Source organism: Carettochelys insculpta, chromosome 9 (genome assembly GCF_033958435.1).
Source record: "Carettochelys insculpta isolate YL-2023 chromosome 9, ASM3395843v1, whole genome shotgun sequence".
NCBI lineage: Eukaryota > Metazoa > Chordata > Testudines > Carettochelyidae > Carettochelys > Carettochelys insculpta.
In genome coordinates this window covers 61,935,814-61,955,257 of record NC_134145.1, presented here as the reverse complement: position 1 = coordinate 61,955,257, position 19,444 = coordinate 61,935,814, and the positions used below count along the sequence as shown (strand labels likewise).

At 45.8% G+C, this 19,444-nt stretch overlaps 1 long non-coding RNA gene across 1 annotated transcript in view; it reads right to left on the bottom strand.

Moving 5' to 3' along the window:
- Positions 1-19,444, bottom strand: part of LOC142018001 (uncharacterized) — a 126,681-nt gene that overhangs the window by 73,697 nt on the left and 33,540 nt on the right. Inside the window, exon 3 of the long non-coding RNA XR_012646646.1 lies at positions 16,595-16,683. This is a non-coding gene — a long non-coding RNA (uncharacterized LOC142018001). The remainder of the gene's footprint in view (positions 1-16,594; positions 16,684-19,444) is intronic.

Sequence of the window (19,444 nt, the reverse complement as noted above, 5' to 3'; positions counted from 1 at the left end):
TTCAGCCTCTCAGTGGGGGCTCCTCGGGGGTAGAATTTTCCAAGGCACCCAGTCCTGGCCCTACTGATGCCAGCGGCAGACTCTCAGGGATGTCAGGAAGGGAGGCAGGCCGACACTCAGCACTGGTGCAAATCCCTGCGTTCCCCAGCGGAAGACTTCAGTGGAATTTTGTTCACACCCACAACGTCAGCAGGACAAAAGTACAGAAGAACAGCCATACCGGGTCAGACCAATGGTCCAGCCTGAGGTGTATCCTGCCTTCCGACAGTGGCCAATGCCAGGTGCTTCAGAGGCAACGAACTGAGCAGGGCAATTATCAAGTGATCCATCCCCTGAGGTCCAGTCCCAGCACCTGGCAGTCAGGGACTTGGGGACACCCAGAGCATGGTGATGTATCCCTGGCCATCTTGGCTAATTTCCAAGATCAATCTATGCTGCAGGAACTTATCAAATTCTTTTTTGAACCCAGGTATAAATGTGGTCTCCCTAGCAAAAAGTTCCACAGGCCGATGGTGAGGCATGTGAAATACTTCCTCATGCTTGTTTTAAACCTGTTGCCTATTAATTGCAGCGGGTGACTCCTGGTTCCTGTGTTACGGAAGGAGTAAATAACACTTCCTTATTCACCCCAGTCACGGTTTTAGAGACGGCTCTCATGTCTGCCTTTAGTCATCTCTTTTCCAAGCTGAACAATCCCCGTGTATTAATCTTTCCTCCTATGGAGGCTGCTCCACACCCTTAATCATTTTTATTGCCTTCTCTGTATCTTTTCCAACTCTTACCTATTTTTTAGACCAGAACTGTACCCAGTGTTCAAGGTGTGGGCATACCATTGGCATTATGATATTTAACATCTTGTTATATATCCCTTTCCTAAGATTCCTTTTAGCTTTTTCACTGCCACGGCACATTGAGCAGATGTTTTCAGAGAGCTACCCACAGTGATTCCAAGATCTCCTTCTTGAGTGGTAACAGTTAATTCGGACCCTATCATTTTTATAAGTATAGCTATGACTATGTTTGACTGTGTGCATTACTTTGCCTGTATCAACATTGAATTTCAACCGCCATTTTGTTACCCAGTCACCCCGTTTGGTGAGTTCCCTCTCTGACTGTTCTCAGTCCACTTTGAACCTCATTATCTTGAGTAATTTCATATCCCCTGCAAACTTTGCCACCTCACCGTTCACCTTCTTTTCTCCCATCAAATATGAACGTGTTGATCAGTGCTGGGAATGCTGCTATTAACCTCTCCTCACTCTGACAATTTACAACTTATTGCTATCCTTTGTTTCCTCACTTCCTACCAGTTACTGACTCAGGAGAGGACCTTTCCTCTCATCCCTCGACAGATTTTGACAGACAGCAAAAGAATTTTACAGAGCCATGTGTCTTTTTCCCATGATAACCCTAATGTGTTCTACAGGAGCTCCATGTTTGCTGACATTTAATGAGCTCTGGACCTCCGGGCTTCCAACCCTGTAGACTCATCTGGCCATAAACCTGGGTGCCGACAACGATCAAACCTGCAGAAGGAGACACTTAGAGACCACCCTATTGAAAATTATATATATTTTAGCCAAATGATTATTAACCCAAGAATTTGTCCTGTAATTGCTATTTGTGATCCGTCACCCTCCTGTTAGTGAAGCATGAGACAGAACAGGCAGAAACAATAAAGCAATAACACACCTCAAAGAGCTAAACAGAGCAGTTAGGCCCTCACTGTTGGCTGGAAATTTGCTGGGGTTACTATTTGGTGGATACTAATATATCCATGTGTCACACACAGAAATGATTTATGAACAGGGGAGAAAAGGACTAAATTCACAGTGGCTATTATACGTAACAAATAATTTGACCTGTTCTAATGCACTGCGAAGAAATTATGATGTTTTTAACAGTACAGCCGGATTTAGGGGCCAGAGACTTTGGTGAGTGCCTGGTGTGCAGGGTTGTGGGGTGTCTCAGGGGACAGCCCCACTGCTGAACTGGCCCCCCTCCCTGGTACTCCAGGAATTAGCTAGAGCCCAGCATCTCCCCTTCCGTGGTTTGCATCCCATTGCTCTGTCTCTGTTGTCCACCTGCAGTTCCTCTCATGGCTTCAGGGACCACCCTGAACCCTTCCAAACGTGTCACTGTCTGTGTTCCCCCTTCAGCTCCTCTGTAGACCTAGGCAGTCTTCCTGTTTACTGCTTCTGTGCCACACCCAGTGGCTAGAAGGGAACCTGGGCCTTGCCTCTTCGCTGGGTTTCAGCCCAGGGACCCTCAGCGCTCTGTCCCTGGGCTGCTTCCTACTATTGGCTTCCCTTTTCTTTCCAGGCCTACCAGTCTCCACTCACTCCTCTCTTTCTCCTAGGAGTTTTTGCCTTTCCCCAGAGTCCCCATCTGCTTTCAGCTCCTGGACTTTGCAGGCTCCTGTCCAGCTGAATCTACTTAATCAGTTGCCTAATGGTTTAACTGGCCCACCTGGCCTGCATTCCCTGCAAGGTTCAGTCACCCTGTTGAGGGGTGCAGTGCTTGACCTTAGCGACAAAAGGGAATTAGAATGTTTGGTGTAAAACGTTTCTGGTATTCCATATATGGATTCATTTTTCACTAGCCTCCTACAATGATCTGGATCTTCGCAAAATCTTCTAGAACCACTGAGATTTTCTTTTAACCTTCTAGAATGTTGCCAGCCATGTTCTCGCGGGTATGTAGGGAGCTGGGCGTCACTAGCCAGCCAGTGAGATATGCAACAAAGTGAAGGGGAAGCCAGCTGTCATGCTGTAAATCTTGTTTTATTGCATAATTGTGAAATTGTACTTGTGTTTTAAGACTAGAAGAGTGCAAGCAGTGACTAAGAAAGGACATATTTAACGACACATCAGAAACATTTATTGAATCCCTATCTACGCCACAATATAAAAGAAATACTGTTACTTCTTTTGCCATGTTTAACATGTAATGTCTGATGACTCTCTAAGACTGTGCAATACAGACTTTTGCTCTCCTTTGATACTATCTGTTTTCCCTGGTAGAAAATAAAATATGCCCCCCTGCAAAGAAGTCTTCCAGACTTCAGTATAGGAAGCAAAAACCTCAACTGCAAAGAGAGCTTGCAGCAAGGGGCAAATTTGAAGGGAAAATATCATAACCAGAACACCACAGACTGGGTTTTAGCCAGTAGCAATCATCCCAATGCAGAAAAAATTGAGGAACCAAGAGTAGAATAAAGGCAGTCCTATTACTATGGAATGAGCAGTTTTGCCTGAAGACAAGGAATGGAAATATGAGGAAAACAATGGAGCACTGTCCAGTTTACCTGACGGCATAAAGGAATGTTGATAAAGAACAATGGGAGGTGCATGAGAAAGATGGTAATGACCAAAATGAAATCCATTTACATGAAAAGGAGAGACATGAAAGAAAAATCAGCCTTGCACAATGACAGAAACAGCAGCGAGAAAAGCTGCTCGTCATAAATCGATACATCAGATCTCACTTTCTGGCCAGCGATCCTAAACTCTGCTGATATTGCTCATATAATTTCGAATGGGCTGGGCGATATGGAGGCTACAACGCTTCTAGTAAATGAAAAGGAGTGACACTCCTTAAAGCCACACTGCGAAGGCGTGCTTTGAAAATGGTGAGAAACTGCATCCGTGTTGACTAGTTTACTCAAAACCAAAGTGTTCTGTTTTTGTTGAAAAATATTTGACAAGAGTGTTCACTTTCCGAGCACACAGGGGGACCAGCCGACCCGTCAGGCCCCTGAGCTAAGAGGGGGCGTCTGGGCTCCCAGAAGGGGTGGAGCCTGAGGTGGAAGAGGCAGGGCTGAGGCAGCCAGCCTTCAGCAGCCCCTGGAATGCACTGTGCCACACCACAGCATCCCCAGACAGCCCTCACAGCTGCCTGGACAGTGCCACACAGCACTCTGGTGCCGATATCAATGGCCCGAGAGGCTGGTCGCTACAGTAGCAGTGGCAGGGACCACTGAACCTTTTTAAATTGCTGGCCCCCAGGGCAGTTGCCCCCTTTGCTCCCAGCCTGTCAGCAGGCTGGCAGGTACAATGACTGGCATAACTTCGCTGATGCTCTGAAGCAACACGAAAAGTCGCCCAACCATGTCAAGGCCTACTCCAAATGGAGGTCGAGTCCAGGCTCAAGCTGAATAAATACAAAGACACAGTAGGGGAGGAATGGCTCAGTGGTTTGAGCATTGGCCCCCACCCAAACCCATGGTTGTGAGCTCTATCCCTGAGGGGGCCATTTAGAGATCTAGAGCAAATACATTTAAAGAAAAAAAATTTGCCAGGGATGGTGATAGGTCCTGCTGTGAGGGCAGGGCGCTTGACGCAATGGTCTCCTCCAGCTCTATGAGACACATACAGTTCCATAATAGCAGTGTATTTTCAAGGTGGAAACCCACCACTGGAGGAACGTGATCAAGTGTCTGACCTCAATTACCCTCTTCCTTGCAAAAGATAATTTTACTTTCCAACATTCTTCAGATGAGTTGGTCATTGAACGTAATAGCAATGTCCTTTGGGAACTACAAGGATGTCATGTCCAAACACTTATGTCACACTGTTCATAAAGAAGTTTTGGACTTTTACAGCATCAAAACAGTTCAAAACAAATTGACTGACCTTATGGCAAGCAAGGTGCTTGATCACATATTGCTGCAGCTGGGCATGAGAATAAAATAAAACTTCAGGACTTCACATGAACATGACAACAAACAACAGTGGTGTCCAAGCAAGGATCCTTGTGCTGCAGCCAAGAGCTTTCTTCGTGCCCTTCGGCTGCCATCACCTCAACCTGGTTGTATAATAAGCAGCCTCATCTTCTTTAAATTCAGTGCAAAGGAGATAAATCCTGTTTTCAGCATCAGCTATCAGGTGGAATATCCTAATAGAAAATGTTATAACTCTGACCCTGAATCTGCAAAAAGGCACTCACGTAGACAGCATAAGACCAGTGAGGTGCCAAGTGATGGAGGTTTATGATGCCCTTAGGTAACTGGCCTAGTCAAATAAACCAGAAACCAGAATCCAACAGGAGTTGCAAAGCCTTACAAACTCAGATCACTGACTTCAAATTTCTGGTCTCACAGAATAAAAGGGTTGCAAGAGGCCTCAGGAAGTCAAGAAGTTCAATTCCCTGCTCAAAACCAGGCCCAATCCCAACTAAATCACCCCAGCCAGGGCTTTGTCAAGCTGGGACTTAAAAACCTCTAGGCCTGCAGATTCCACCACTTCCCTAGGTAACCTGTTGCAGTGTTTCACCACTCTCCTGGTGAAACTGTTTTTCCTAATTCCCAACCTCCCACACTGCCACTTGAGACCATTGCTCCTTGTTCTGCCATCTGTCACGACTGAGAACAGCCTCTCTCCAGCCTCTTTTTAACCACCCTTCAGGTAGCTGAAGTCTGCTATCACATCCCCCATCACTTTTCTCTTCTGTAGACCAAATAAGCCTAAATCCCTCAGCCTCTCCTCATGAGTCAGGTGCTGCAGCCGCCCCTAATAATTTTTGTTGCCCTCTGCTGGACTTGCTCTGATGTGTCCACATTCTTTTTGTAATGGGCATAACTGTGGTTTGACATGATCTAATGTTCCAAGTAAATATTGTGAGCAAGGCACTCAAAACTCAAGTTGATGACATCCCGACTGCCAAATGCTGCTCCGTTCATGAGATATTGCCTTGATTTCATTGTGGCCTACAGAAACAACAGATTTGAAGATGCTCTCGTTGCTGCCAAAGAAATGGTAGAAAACACAGGAGCTGAGTCTGTCTTCAAGGAAACTCGTATTCATTAGAAGAATAGTTTGGTTATCAGAGCAGAAATGACGTGACTGGAAGCTCGGAAGAAAAATTCAAGAGGGAAATTTTTTTGCTCACTTGTTGACACTGCCGGAGTGTCCATCAACAAAAGGTTTGGACATGGGAAACATTAAGAAAATACCAGAAAGGGGGATTTGTACGACCATACTAAGCTGCCAGCAGACAGAAAAACACTCCTCAACAATTGTATGGACCTTCTACCTACCCTGACATGTGGGGCATGTTCAGATGTCAATGACAAAAATCTAGGTTGAACTGGACATCTGTCACCTTTTACAACACAGGAAGCACTCTCCACGGCCCATTCTCCAAGTCACTCATGATGCAGAGCTGAAGGGCACTTTTCCTACCAAGAGTGGACAGCTTTGAGGTTTCTGCTCATGCTGCCAGTCATAGTCATGAGTGGTGAGTGTCGCTTTTCAAATCTCAGACTGATTAAAACATATCTTTGATCAAGAATAGGTGATGAGAAACTAACATCACTTGCTCTTCTATCACTTCAAAACGCTATTGGCTCTCTCTGATACCATGAACGAGAGCAAAGGTGTGAAAAGCAACTCTCTGAATTAAAGGACTAGGGTTAGCTTTCTAAGGCTGTCACCTACTGCAATTCTGGTCCACCCAATGTTGGTGCACAGTTCATTTTCTCTATAATAGTACGTTTCAGTTATGTTTACAATTAAAAGTTTCTAAAAGCTTAAAGGAAAGATATTTAATTTGTTTATATATGGCATGAATAACTACAGAGTTACAAATCCTAGCGTGCAAATTTACCCTCTTATATGACAGGAATAAATCATACGTGCAAATCACATATCAAAGCTGTGGAATGGGCTACAAATGCAATAGAAAATAGGGTATTCAAAAGTTAACAAACGGAGGGAGACTGCCAAAGGTTCTCCTCAGCTGCAAGGCCATTTGGTGTAAGGCGGGTCCTGCTTAATAGAAATGCCTGAACCTCGTAAGCATTACAATTCAGATAAGCAGCCAATGCTTTTGAAGTGTATTTGAAACTCATCTAAATATCTAGATTGCAGACCTAGCCTGCATAGCCCATGAGGTGAGGTTCTCACAGATATCTTAGGACTTCCTGCTTCACTGTGGCTGTAAGTGTCACTAAACAGTCCTTCAAAACCCTGATGCACCCGACAATGAAAATCGGCAAAAGCAAAAAGCCAACCAAACATTTTTCAGGCCTCAAAATGATTCATTTGTGGTTCTGAGCACAAAAACCAATTGAAGGATATATTTGTATACAGTGAAAAATTGGACTGGGGAACTCATTGTCCCAGGCAATTGTTAATTTGGCTGAAGGACTGATTAACCCAGAGGTACCTACTCTTTTGAATCATCCAGTGTTCCTGTCTTCTGCAGACAAACTTCATGGATGCCCGAGTCTGTCATATTATCAGTCCCCATCATTAAAGAAGGACCTGTTTGAATGCAGATCCAGATCTGAAATTTGAAGATGAGGCCTCCTTCTGTAATGGCTCAACCCAAATGTCCATAATTCCTAAAATAAGGTCAGCTCGTAAGGGAAACCATATAGCTATAAGTATCAGAGAGGTGGCCGTGTTAGTCTGTGGCTTCGAGAACAACAAGAAGTCTTGTGGCACCTTACAGACTAACAGTTGGTCTACAGACTCTGACGAAGGCTCACATCCCCCTGCCTGATCTGAGTTGTTTTTTCCTCTTTTGATAAGTGCTGTTGATACTGAGCCATTTCCACCTTGCTGAATAGACCTTGTCAGCTCTGGCCCTCCCTCTTACTGGGATCCCACTCTTTAAACACCCCTCTCAAACCACCACCCCCGACTCATGCATCTGATGAAGCAGGTCTTTGCCCACGAAAGCTTATGCTCCAAAATATCTGTTAGTCTATAAGGTGCCACAAGACTTCTTGATGTTCATATAGCTATAGCAGAGATCTGCCTTGTTTGTAACCCAAATCTTGATTGTTCAGTGCCAGACTCCTGCTTGTAAAATAATTTTTTTTTTCATTGTGCGGTGAAATGGCTAATTTAAAACAATTAAGCGACAGCTAATTAAAATCAGCTCCATGTCCCAGAAAGGCGGTGGGCCAGGTACTCAGCATGAGAGTTTGGCTCTATGGAATAGCATCTTTTTACAGCCCCTGATCCCGCAGTGGACTTGGATGGGCCCATCCTTTGAGTGTATCTAGAGAGAAGCTGATCTGTTTCACAGCATCCACCTTTCCTGTCCTGCATCTCCTGCCTGGCTCTGCAAAGCAACATACCTGAGGAGCCGGCTGTGCTTTATGAAGTCTAAAATTTTCAACCGGTTGTGTCTTTCCATGCAAACTCATTAGCCACTATTTACACCCGCTGCAGCTGTGAAGAGAGAGGTTCTGAACTCTGGCATTCTACAGTAGGCTTTGTTTCTCATTTACATTTGCATATTAAAGTGTTTGCCTGAAATAGGCTATTGAAATTAATTCAGGATTAATTGGTGTCTTTATCTCATTAGGACAATCTAATTTAAGGATGATGAAATTGTTTAGCCTCCCGTTTGCATAATTAGATTGCTTTGAATTGCTGTCATTATTGGCTCTTTAGCATCATCTGTAGGCCTCAAACAGACAAGAGCTTCAACCTCATAAAGACCAATCATGTGTTACAGCACTGCCTTGTTAACCCCTTGTAACCCAAACCAACTTGAATAAGCAATCCTACCTCAGAATGGACTTTCCCACGAACAGCAAAAACCTTCTCCTCATCCCATGTAATCATATTTCTCTTCTTTCTATTTACATGATTGGGTCTGGAAAGTACCATAATTAAGTGGACCCCCCGCCAGTGAATATTAAGCTATCATCCCAAAGGATCAGCTGTCAGAATGAGGGATTCTCAGACATTTTTCTTTCATTTGACCTCCCAGCAGGCAAAGCCATGGAGTTTGTATTAGCCTTTTTGTTGTTCATTTCCTTATTGTTTGATTTTATGTCAGTAGACCTTCTAGAGACTCTCTTGTGATTGACCACAACAGCCCTAGAGGGCCATTGTTCCAAGTCTACAAAATATAACTTCTCTGTTACAGGAAATCATTTGCCACTGGAAGGGCTGAATGAAGAGGAAGGCTGGTTCAGAGGTTGGTGCACTAGCCATGGACTCAGAAGACTCATGATCAAATTCCCTGCTCTACTGCAAACTTCCTGGATGGCCTTGGAAAAGACACCCCAGGTCCTCAGAGTGAGACAGGCAACTGAAATCTAGGGGTGATAGAAGCCCAGCCACCTGAGAGGATGTAGGCCTTAGTCTATCTGGCTCAGATTCTCTAAGGGAGTTGATCACCAAGCACACAGAGGTTAGGCACCGAACCACCCTTGAGGATCCAGGTTCCCGTCTTCAGAAAAGGGATTAGTAGCATTTCCCTGTCCCAGATTATGAGATGGTGCAGTAATGGGGCCTATATGAGTACCTAGAACAGCCAGAATGCCCAGTGATGCTAGTCCTCTCTCTTGAGTTTCCTTGAGAGGAAGAGGTCAGCTCAGACATGGAGCTATCCAACCACAAAGCTCCTATTCACAAGTCCATCTGTCTTAATGGGGAAGAGGGCGGTGAGTTCTAGTTCTAGAAGAGGAGGCCTTGAAGCAGGTAGTAACATTGTACAAGAAAAAGAGCTACAAAGAGGGAACAAAGCAAGGCATATAAAGGGAAACTACACAGCTAAAGGGGAAACTGGAGCAAGCTCAGTGCTGAGTGGCCCACTAATCAGCTTGGATGGAGTCAGACTTGGGTCTGTCTATTTAAACATGTATTTCAGCTCCTCTTTGAAATCCACCCAGCCATGCTTAGAACTCCTGTGACACCCCAGAGTTTCAGCCCATAAGTCAGAGCAGCTCCCCTTACTACAAGCCAGCTAAGGCATTTCTCTCAGCTCACAAGCTGGCCTCAGAAAATTTGAGAGTTGCAATGAAACTTCTGGCACCTGTCAGTCAATGGATGATGCTCTCCCAGATCTGACTGGCCAGAAATCAGCCAATGGGAGCTACCTGGGCTGTGGTTGAAGCACAGGCAACACAGAGATGGCCCCCACCCCACTCAAGGGGCATCACTAGCAAATCGGTACTGCTGGTGGACTTCAGAGACAGGAAGAAAACCAGGACAATTTACCTGTATTATAGTAGCAACTAGAGGTCCCAGTTAGGGTCAGCGCATAGAGGCATAACAGTGACCACACTGGGTCAGACCAAAGGCACATCTAGCCCAGTTTCCTGTCTTCTGACAGTGGTCAAGGCCAGATGCCCCAAAGGAATGAACAGAACAGGGAAGCATCAAGTGATCCCTCTCCTGTTGCCTATTCCCAGATTCTGGCAAACAGAGGCTAGGGCCACCATTCCTATCCAGCCTGGCTTCCTCCATGAATTTATCTAGCTCTTTTTTGAACCCTGTTAAAGTCCTGGTCTTTACCACATCCTATGGCCAGGAGTTCTACACAGCGACTGTGAGTTGCATGAAGAAATATTCCCTTCTGTGTGTTTTAAACCTATTAAAATTGAATAGTTTTTCAGTACACTTGCAATACAACAAAGTATTGGGGCCCAGATCCTCAAGGGACTTAGGGACAGAACCCCCATTGAAATCAATGCACTTTACATGCCTAAGTCCCTTTGAGGATCTGGACGCCTCACTCGTCCTCTCCCTGCCAATGCCATGATTTCTATTGCTAAGATTGCACGAGCACCCAAAGGCCCCAGCTCCGCCTGGAGGCTCTTCCACAGCAGGCATTATGCGCACACAATCTTTGCCATCTAAAGCAGCCTAATGGGCAAAGTGGTGTTAGCCCCATTTCCTACACGCAGAATGGAAGCACCCATTGCGCAAGTACTTTATAATGATATTGGTGCCAGGACAGGAAATGGGCCTTTGGCTTCACTGTAACCAAAGGGGACTCCAGCTGCTGGTTCTGCCCCCTGCACCAGGCCATGCTGGCTTTACACCCGGCCGTGTTGAGCACAGACCCACAGAAATGGCTGAAATCAAGTTGGTCAAAGGAAACAGGAGCATCTCCTCAGGCAGAATGAACAGCAGGAAGTGCTCAGGGGGCAGGGGGGTGGGAATTGATCTTCACCAGTCAACGTCTGGTTGTTTTCTGGGTTGTTGTCAACTTCCCTTGGCTCAGCCCATCCTCTTCTCCATCGGCTACTAACTTCTCAGCTGGGGGCCACGCATGAGCGAGCCTGCTTGCCAGTCAGTTCACACCATGGAACATCTGGTTGGGTCTCATCACATTGCAAATTTATGACCCCGGAAACAACATGTTGAGGTGGCTGTGTGAAAAGAAATTGGATGGAGCTATAAACCTGTGACCAGGGCAAGGGGAATGGGGTCTGCATCAGCTGAGAATCTAGCCCAGCTGGGAGTGCTTGCTATAGCTTCCGTGAGCACTGGAATAGCCAGAAAGAAAGGACGGAGAAACACATGGGAAATAAGGGGCATGAAAAGAATACACTAACTTCATGGGAGAGAAGGTAGCTTAGATTCCACAGACATTAAGGCCACAAGGGGCCACCCTGGTCATCCAGTCCGACCATTCATGGCAGATTGCAGATCCTCACCCCTCCTCTCCTGTAATAGACCCCTAACTTCTGGCTGAGTTTCTGAAATCCTCAGATCAAGAACAAAGAATTTCAAGATATGGAGAATCCACCATTTGCACAAGTTTAAACCTGCAAGTGACCTGAGGCCCCATGCCCCACAGGAAGGCAAAAAAAACCCCTGATGCTCTGCTAATCTGACCTCAGGAAAAATTCCTTCCCAACCCTAAATTATGGGCTGCCAGTTGGACCCTGAACATTTCAGCAAGATCTACCAGCCAGACATCAGGAAAGACTTCTCCACAGTAACTCATAGCAAGGGACTCCACTAACAAGGGGAGGCATTGCACATAAAATGTATCTAAGCTTCCTGACTCTTCAAAATTTGGTTATTATTGAGATTATGAGTGTGCCAAGCTCCCACTGTACCAACAGCTAGGAGCTGTACCAACACATAACAAGAGGCCAAACACAGGCCTGCAGAATTTACATTCTAGGCAGGCAGGTACTGCAGATAAGGAAAACAATGGAACAATGAGATGGTATATCATGATAAGCAGTGGTCTCAGCACAACAGCTGCTGAAGTACTCTCAAGGATGGTGCACACATCAGGGCAGAGAAGCGTTCTCAATACAGCTGGCCAGAAAAATGAATTGCTCATTCCTGAAAAGTTCTCACATTGATTTTTTCAAATGTATTTGTTATTTATGTCCAGAATCGAGATGAAATGCCAAAGTTTTGAAGTTTTTTGTGAAACTAAATTAAACAAAACAAAAACATAATTTGTGGTCAATTGAAACATTTCATTTTTTATTCCAACCCTTTTAATTTAGGGATGTTTTTTAAATTATAAAGTAAAATTCCAAACAAAAAGTAATTTTGAAAAAAAAATCTGTACTTTTTTCTTCTGAAAACATCAAAACGTTTTCCAACATATTTTTCCAGCTTTTGTCTTTAATTTCATTGACCTCAATATGATTTTTGACAAATTTTGGTTTTAGTGAAACACGCATTTCCTGACGGAAAACTGTTTCACTGAAAGTTTTCTGACCATCTCCAGTTTTAAGGAGAGATCTTGAAATCTCCAACAGATTTCCAGTTCATCCTAGTCATACTTGTGTGGAAATCACTAGAGGACAGACTTGCTTAGAGCGTTTTGGCATTTCTGCTTCTGATCACAGCAATAACTGAGAAATGAATGAATAATAACAACAAACAATATCCTGAATTTCAAGAAATGTTTCTGGCAGTAAATAATATTGGTATAAAAAAACAGAAAGCCCTTGAGACCAAAGGTGCTGGAACCCAAGGCACAGGGGGGATGCAGCACCCCCTGGTTTGAAGTGGTTTCCATTATATAGAGGGTTTCCAGTTCGGTTCAGGAACTCTGAGCACTATATAACTATAAAATTACAACAATAAAATTATTGCGGTGCTCCTGCATGAGAGAATCAGTTCATCCATTGAATTACTGGAAAAGTTAAAATCTCAATAGGTATTGGACACATTAAGTCCCATGAAATTAATGGGAGTGAGATGTCTAAATACCTTTGCACATCTGGGTCTAAACCAGTGGTTTTCAACTTTGTGGTCAATAGACCCCTGGAGGTCTGCACACTGTAGCCAGGTCTACACTAGGAGGTAAAACAGATTTTTCATACACATATTCAGCTATGAGCATTTTGGAGCTGAAGTCGACTTATCAAAAATTGATTTTTGCTGCTGTCCACACAGCAGGAACTTGACAGGAAAATCTCTCACGTTGACTTCTCTTATTCCTCATGACTGCCAGGAGCACCAGGGCTGATGGTGGTGTCATGACCATTCGATTTAAAGCATCAGTAAGTGTGCTAAATCAAACCCTAGAAGACTGACCACAAGCAGGTTGATCTTCCCCTATGTGTAGCTACATTTTCAGTCTAAGATTTCCAAAACGGTCTGCACCTCCATTGGAAATTTTTGAGAGGGCCACAAATGAAAAGAGGTTGAAAACCGCTGGTCTAAATGATTTAGTTGAGGCAGAGGGGATGTTGGGGAGATATCTGGCCGAGAATGATTAGACATGATATGATAGGATCTAACCACCTCGTACCATGCCGTACTGAATAGGAGGGTTTCATGGACTTTTTCCTACCCAGCCTTACAGGTTCCATTCCAACATCAGTCAGAGTCCCTTCCTTTATTCTTACTATTGACTAGACTGTGCCCAGGTACCACACACCTTCATGTGTGGCCCAGCAGGATTGAGCCAGCCCTTGAGCAGGGACAGAGAGCTCGCTGGATGAGAAGCGGGAGAATGCTATGCCTTCTAGGGAGGCTGATCTGGCATTCTCCCCTTTGCCTTTGTGGGATCTGTCCGAGCTGCAGTTCCTGGGGCTCCGGCTGAGGGGATTGGGTACCTGAGATCCCTCCCGCAGGGCAAAGCCTGTAGGCCAGGGGGCAGATTCACCAGCCAGGTAGACCAATAAAGCTGGAGCTCACATTTCGGTTCACACCTCTTTTCTCGGGAAGGCTTATTAACTAACACAAGGTTCATTGACTCAAAATAACAAATCACGCTGAACGAGGATGATATCACCCTTTCCCCCTGGGATCCCTTTCTAGCTACTGGGGACAACATCCACCCACCCCAGCCCTGTAATTCCTTCCCAACCCTTGATCTCTCCTACCACTCCCCCAGCCAAGAGACAGGAAGCCTTATATTTGATTTCCTGTGGGACTCATGACTAGGAACTACCATGGCTGTGTGTGTTAAAGGGCCAGTGGGCTGTCAGAGGCACTCTGGGTCACGCACGCACCCAAAGGCCCAGTGCCCTGATACAGGTATGCATGTAATGACTCGCATAACGAAGCCAGCAGCCAGACCCCTATATTTATAATATGCTAACCCAAGCTTTGCCTCCCCTAGCCCCAGGGTGTGATTGTGACAAATTGTTCAGCTTCCAAATTGTGTCTCTAATGCTTTGGTCAATGACTCCTGACCCATGTAGGTTATTGGTCGCGTAATCACAGAGCTCCGGCTTATAAAAAGCCAGTGGGATTTCTCCTTCGATCCACGTTGTAATCAGTGATACAGCACTCCAGCACGGATTATTAAATTTTAACAGTTGACACATCATCTCTGATACTATAATCTGGCAGCACTTTACAATAAGTGACAGGTCCTCACTAATTCCTTTTGTATTCACTGTAGCAACGTTAATCATGAGTGATGAACTTTGCGTATTCGTATGGATATAATAGGCAGTTCCCAAGGACTGAGACTGTAATTTAGCTTTAACCTAATGGGCACTGATTGTAACAATAAGTAATTATGTCAGCTAAATGCAGTGTTGATGGCAATTGATGACAGCAGTCAAAGCCATGACACCATTTTGGAACTGAGCTTGGAATAGCCATTTGTAAAGCAGTAATGGCCAAGAAGAGTAACAATGTGTCCTCTTGTGTGTATCCTCTCTGCTAGCTACTTGCAGACTAGGGCATTCCCAGTTGTGAACAATATCTGGTCGGTTTCCCTTTTTACGGTGGATCATCTAAGAGAGGGCTAGCAAAATCCTGCCCGGCAGACAAATGTGCCCTCTGGAGGTCCAGAGCGAGCTTGAGAAGAAGGATGCTACCCAGCTAGGGTTGAATCCTGCACCTTACTGCAACAGAGACTTCTGGTGTGACCTTGGACAAGTTACACATAAACATCTGTGGGAGGTCCTATGCCTCTTCATCTCACACGTTAAATTAGTGAGCACCATTCACATTCTCACAACACTGCAGTCCCAATTCATTGCAAGTACTTGGGAAAGTTGTGCTGCCAGTACAACACCCATGGAACACATTGCAGAACAACATCTATTATGAGTAGACTCTACATTTAGCTAGACTTAAGGAAGGAGAGGATGGAAAGTGGTTAATTTAAGCCTGAGTGTACAAGGAAAACTTGGATTTACAACGCAACTGGTTCCTGAAAAATCGCAACTTAGGTAGAGATGTCATGACTTGAAATCTGTATCTCAAAAACATAGGGTCACGTATCGTTAAGCTGAATCCATTGTTTGACATTGAAACAGACTCTCAATTTTAGTGTTGTATGTGCTGTTTCTTGTAACTCGAAGACCGTCTGTATTTGATTTTCTTGAGTGGTGCTGTACTGCCAACACTTACGATTTAACCGGTAGTCTCACAATCTTGTTTTTTTCTATAAAAGCCCAGAGGCTGAATTCATGTGAACTTGGAAGAATCTCAGCTTGCACATTTTTAAAAAAGGTCAATTTTAAGCCCTCAAGGTTGCGCACAAAAGCTGGAAAACATGACCACAGCATACCTTAAAGCGGTGTTGCTCAACCTTTTTCATAAAGTACCTCTTTAAAAAATATTATAGGTACCCCCAGACTTCTCTCGCATACCCCTAAGGCTACACATACCACTGGTGAGAAGCATGGTCCTAAAGTAATCTGAGGTCTTGAAACAAATGCCATTCAACCTTTCCAGATTACTGTACCCTTTGCAGGAGCCAGATTTATTTTGCATACCAAGTTATACCTCACTTAAGAACTGCATATTTACAAAAACATGCAAAAATATCACAGAAGACAACTACTGAAAACTTGATGACTTTCCACCATCTTATTATCAAATAAATGAACTGGAACAGAAATATTGTACTTACATTTCAGCATAAGGCATATGAAGCAGTAGAAACAAGTCATTGTCTGAATGAACTTCTAAACTGTCCTGACTTTACTAGTGACTTTTTTATGTAGCCTGTTGTAAAATTAGACAAATATCTAGATGAGCTGATGTACCCCCTGGAAGATCTCAGTGTACCCCCAAGGGTACACATACCCCTGGTTGAGAATCACTGCCTTAACGGCTCAGAAATAAGAAGGCAAATTAAAAGAATGCTGAATGCATTTTATAAGGTAATCTCATAATTCTGAAGGGCCAACCCATGCTTTTAATGCTTGAGGTTGGCAATCTTGTTACTATTGGGTCTTGTTAATGTGTTACACTTGTAAATAAAATCACATGTGCCTCTTAGGTGCTCTATCAGGAATTAGATGGGACTCACTCATAGAGCTCTGACATAAGGACAGAATCTAACCCACATGTGACTAATGTTACCTAAGAACCAACTACAGTACATAACCTTTGTGAGCAGGGAGCATTCACACTTACCAACAACACAAGAAGATTAGAAAGTTTGAACTCACGGTAGAATAATATTATGGGATCTTTCACCTTGATGCAGTTGGAATTTCGCCCCTAAATTGCCCCATGGCTGCTCATGGGTAAGCCACACCTAGAGGAAAAAAACAGGAGAAAGTTCAGATGCCTTCTAATTTGTCATGACATATTAGCTTGCAGTATCTTGTTCAGTCACCAGATGTCTCTGTGCCGTCTTAGAGTTCCAGACAGGATGTGGGACTGGGGAAACCAAGGAGACTGGACCTACCCCAGTTCCACCTGTCCTATCTCCCCACCTGCACCAGTGGGGTAAACTGGACTTTTCCCACGTCTCCCTGCCCCCTCCCTCTCAGCCCCCCGATCTATGGAAGAAAGTGGGTCAGGTTCAGTTCAATGTGGGGAGGGATGTGGGTGTGGGTCTGGTTCTGTCCAGAGAGTTTGGTCTGGGGAGGGATAGGAGTCTGGTGTAATCTGAAGAATTAGCCCAGTCTTTGGGGGCACAGCTGGTCTGGGCCTGTGTCTCTGTGCCCCTCCGCTTGAGGGGAAGGACTAGCAAGACCTGGGCAGTATGAAGAATGGCACTAACTAAAGTGTTTTGAAGTTTTTTTCACATTTTTATTTTTAAAATGTTTTAAACAACTTTAAAGTGGCCCCGGTTTCATACAAATATTTAATTCCAGCCCAGGTGAGAACCGGGAAGGCTGAGATAGTGCCATGGGGCCCTTTCAGTGGGCCCAGCACAAGACTGGTGTCTTGGCAGGCTTTGGCTTTTGTTAGCTGCTCTCACCCACACACGGACACTCTCCCTCACCCAGTCTCTCCCAACGCACACACCAGGGCTTCCAACGCACACACCTGGGCTGGGCTGTGAGGCATCAGGAGCTGCTGCTTTTGTGCCCCTCCTAACGCATGCAGGCTGGTTCACCACATGGATGCAGGGGGCTGGGGGGATGCAGGGGTGAGGAGTGAAGGGACCAGGGGCGCAGGAGGGAGAGCAGGCCTTTGGGGCAAAGGGAAGCCGTGGAGCCAATGAGAGGGGCAGCACCACACCCCTGGGGGCCAAAGGCACCAAAAGGCAAGCCTGCCCAGGGTGCCAGGACAGCAAGGAAGAGCAGGTCAGCTCCCACACACCAGCAAGGGCTGCAGCCTCCTTAGGTGGTGGGGGGAGGAGTGCATAAGAGATCACGCGCACACACACCCTGGGCTGCCCAGCACTCACCGCCAGCACTGTGCCGCTGCCAGTGAGCGTGGGGGTGGTCCCTCTCCTCCTGGCGTGGCCTGGCCCTAGAGCAGCGCGAGCGGCTGCGCCAGTCCAGAGAAGGAGCAGGACCACCAATGCACTCACCGGACACAGCACGGTGCTGCCAGAGAAGAGGCGGGTGGGGGTGGAGCAGGGGAGAAGGGGCGGGGCAGGGGAGGGGCATGGACTGGTAGGGTGGGGGCAGGGACTCATGGACATTGCCCTCAGGGGACTCCCCACACCAGTTGCCATTGGGCAGGGGCCATATTCCCAGACCTCAGTAGCTGGCGTGGCACATTCTGCATGAGGAAGAGGGTACAGGGGTCTCTGTGGGGAACTGTGACCCTCCGACCCCATGAGGTGGGTCAGGCAGCTTGACATCCTTTCCTGTCTCATCCTTCCCGCCCCAGGGCTGTGGGCCCAGGCTGCTACCTCATCCGCTACGTCCCAAGCTGGGTGTGTGGGAGGACACAGTCCATTAGCATGGTCATGTGCTTAACTTGCTTAAACCGGTTTTCACAAACACTTGGGCAAGTTCCCTGGTAGGATAAGCTTATGTTGTGTTGCTAAGAGCAAGTTGGGCCTAGAGGCACCAATTTAATAGCATGCCAGAGGGCCCCGTAAATCCTAAGGACAGCCCTGTTCTAATGGCTGCTGCAGAGCCCGCATGAGAGTAGCAAGTAAATCCTTCACCAACCCGAAAATTCATGGGCAATCCTGAGGAAACCTGGGAAAAGTTCAAGCCGCCATTCACACTGTGTGCAAAAGCCACAGGGGCCAGTAAATTGGAAGAGCAGCGCCAAGTTGCACAGTGTTTGACAGTCAGGTTGGGGAGACGCCGTGGCCATAGACACAACCTATTCTGTGCTGAGGATGAGGAAGTGGGTGAAAGTTACAGGTTTGGGGGTCACCTTACCCTGCTAAAACCGCTGCTTCTGAAAGATTTGTTCCCAGGGCAGGACCAGGCAAGAAAGGGAAACAGCAGCGGAGTTTGTCAGGGGCAGAAGACTGAAATGCCAGTCTTTGGAATTTGGCCTGTTAAGTCCCTCTCATAAAATAAAGGGCAACACATTGGCCTAGTGTGTCTGTTCCCTTCTAGTGGTTAGAGATTTATGAGCCTGCTAATGGCACTAAGTTGACAGACTAGATCTTTTAGATCAAGCCATAGAGTGCTGTGCTTTTAAAGGCAGAGGTCCCACCTTCCACCCCCACAGCTACCCAGTAAGGAATACGGTCAGAGGTACAACAGCAAAGTGTGTGCCAGGGGATTCAGACTTATGAACCTGACATCTGAAGGAGCTATATTCACCTCACAAGAAGCTGAAAAAACAAATGCACGTAAAGGCCCAAGAGAGGCTTGTTGTATGCGATTGTACAGTAAGTCCCACAGTTAAGCAGAAGAGGGAGAGGGGTACAGTAAACAAAGAGGCAAAAGAGAAAAACGTGCCACGCTGGGAGTGAGAAGAGCCGTAGGGCAGCTAGCAAGAACATGGAAAGTACCCACCATTGAGGCAAACCTGTAAGATGCTCTCCTGCTTGGTGGGAAAATGACTGAAGTAATGCTAGCAGGCGAGGTTCCTCAAGCAAAGGGGCCAAGTTGTTCATAAAGGCAAGGAACAATCACTCTTGGAAGAAC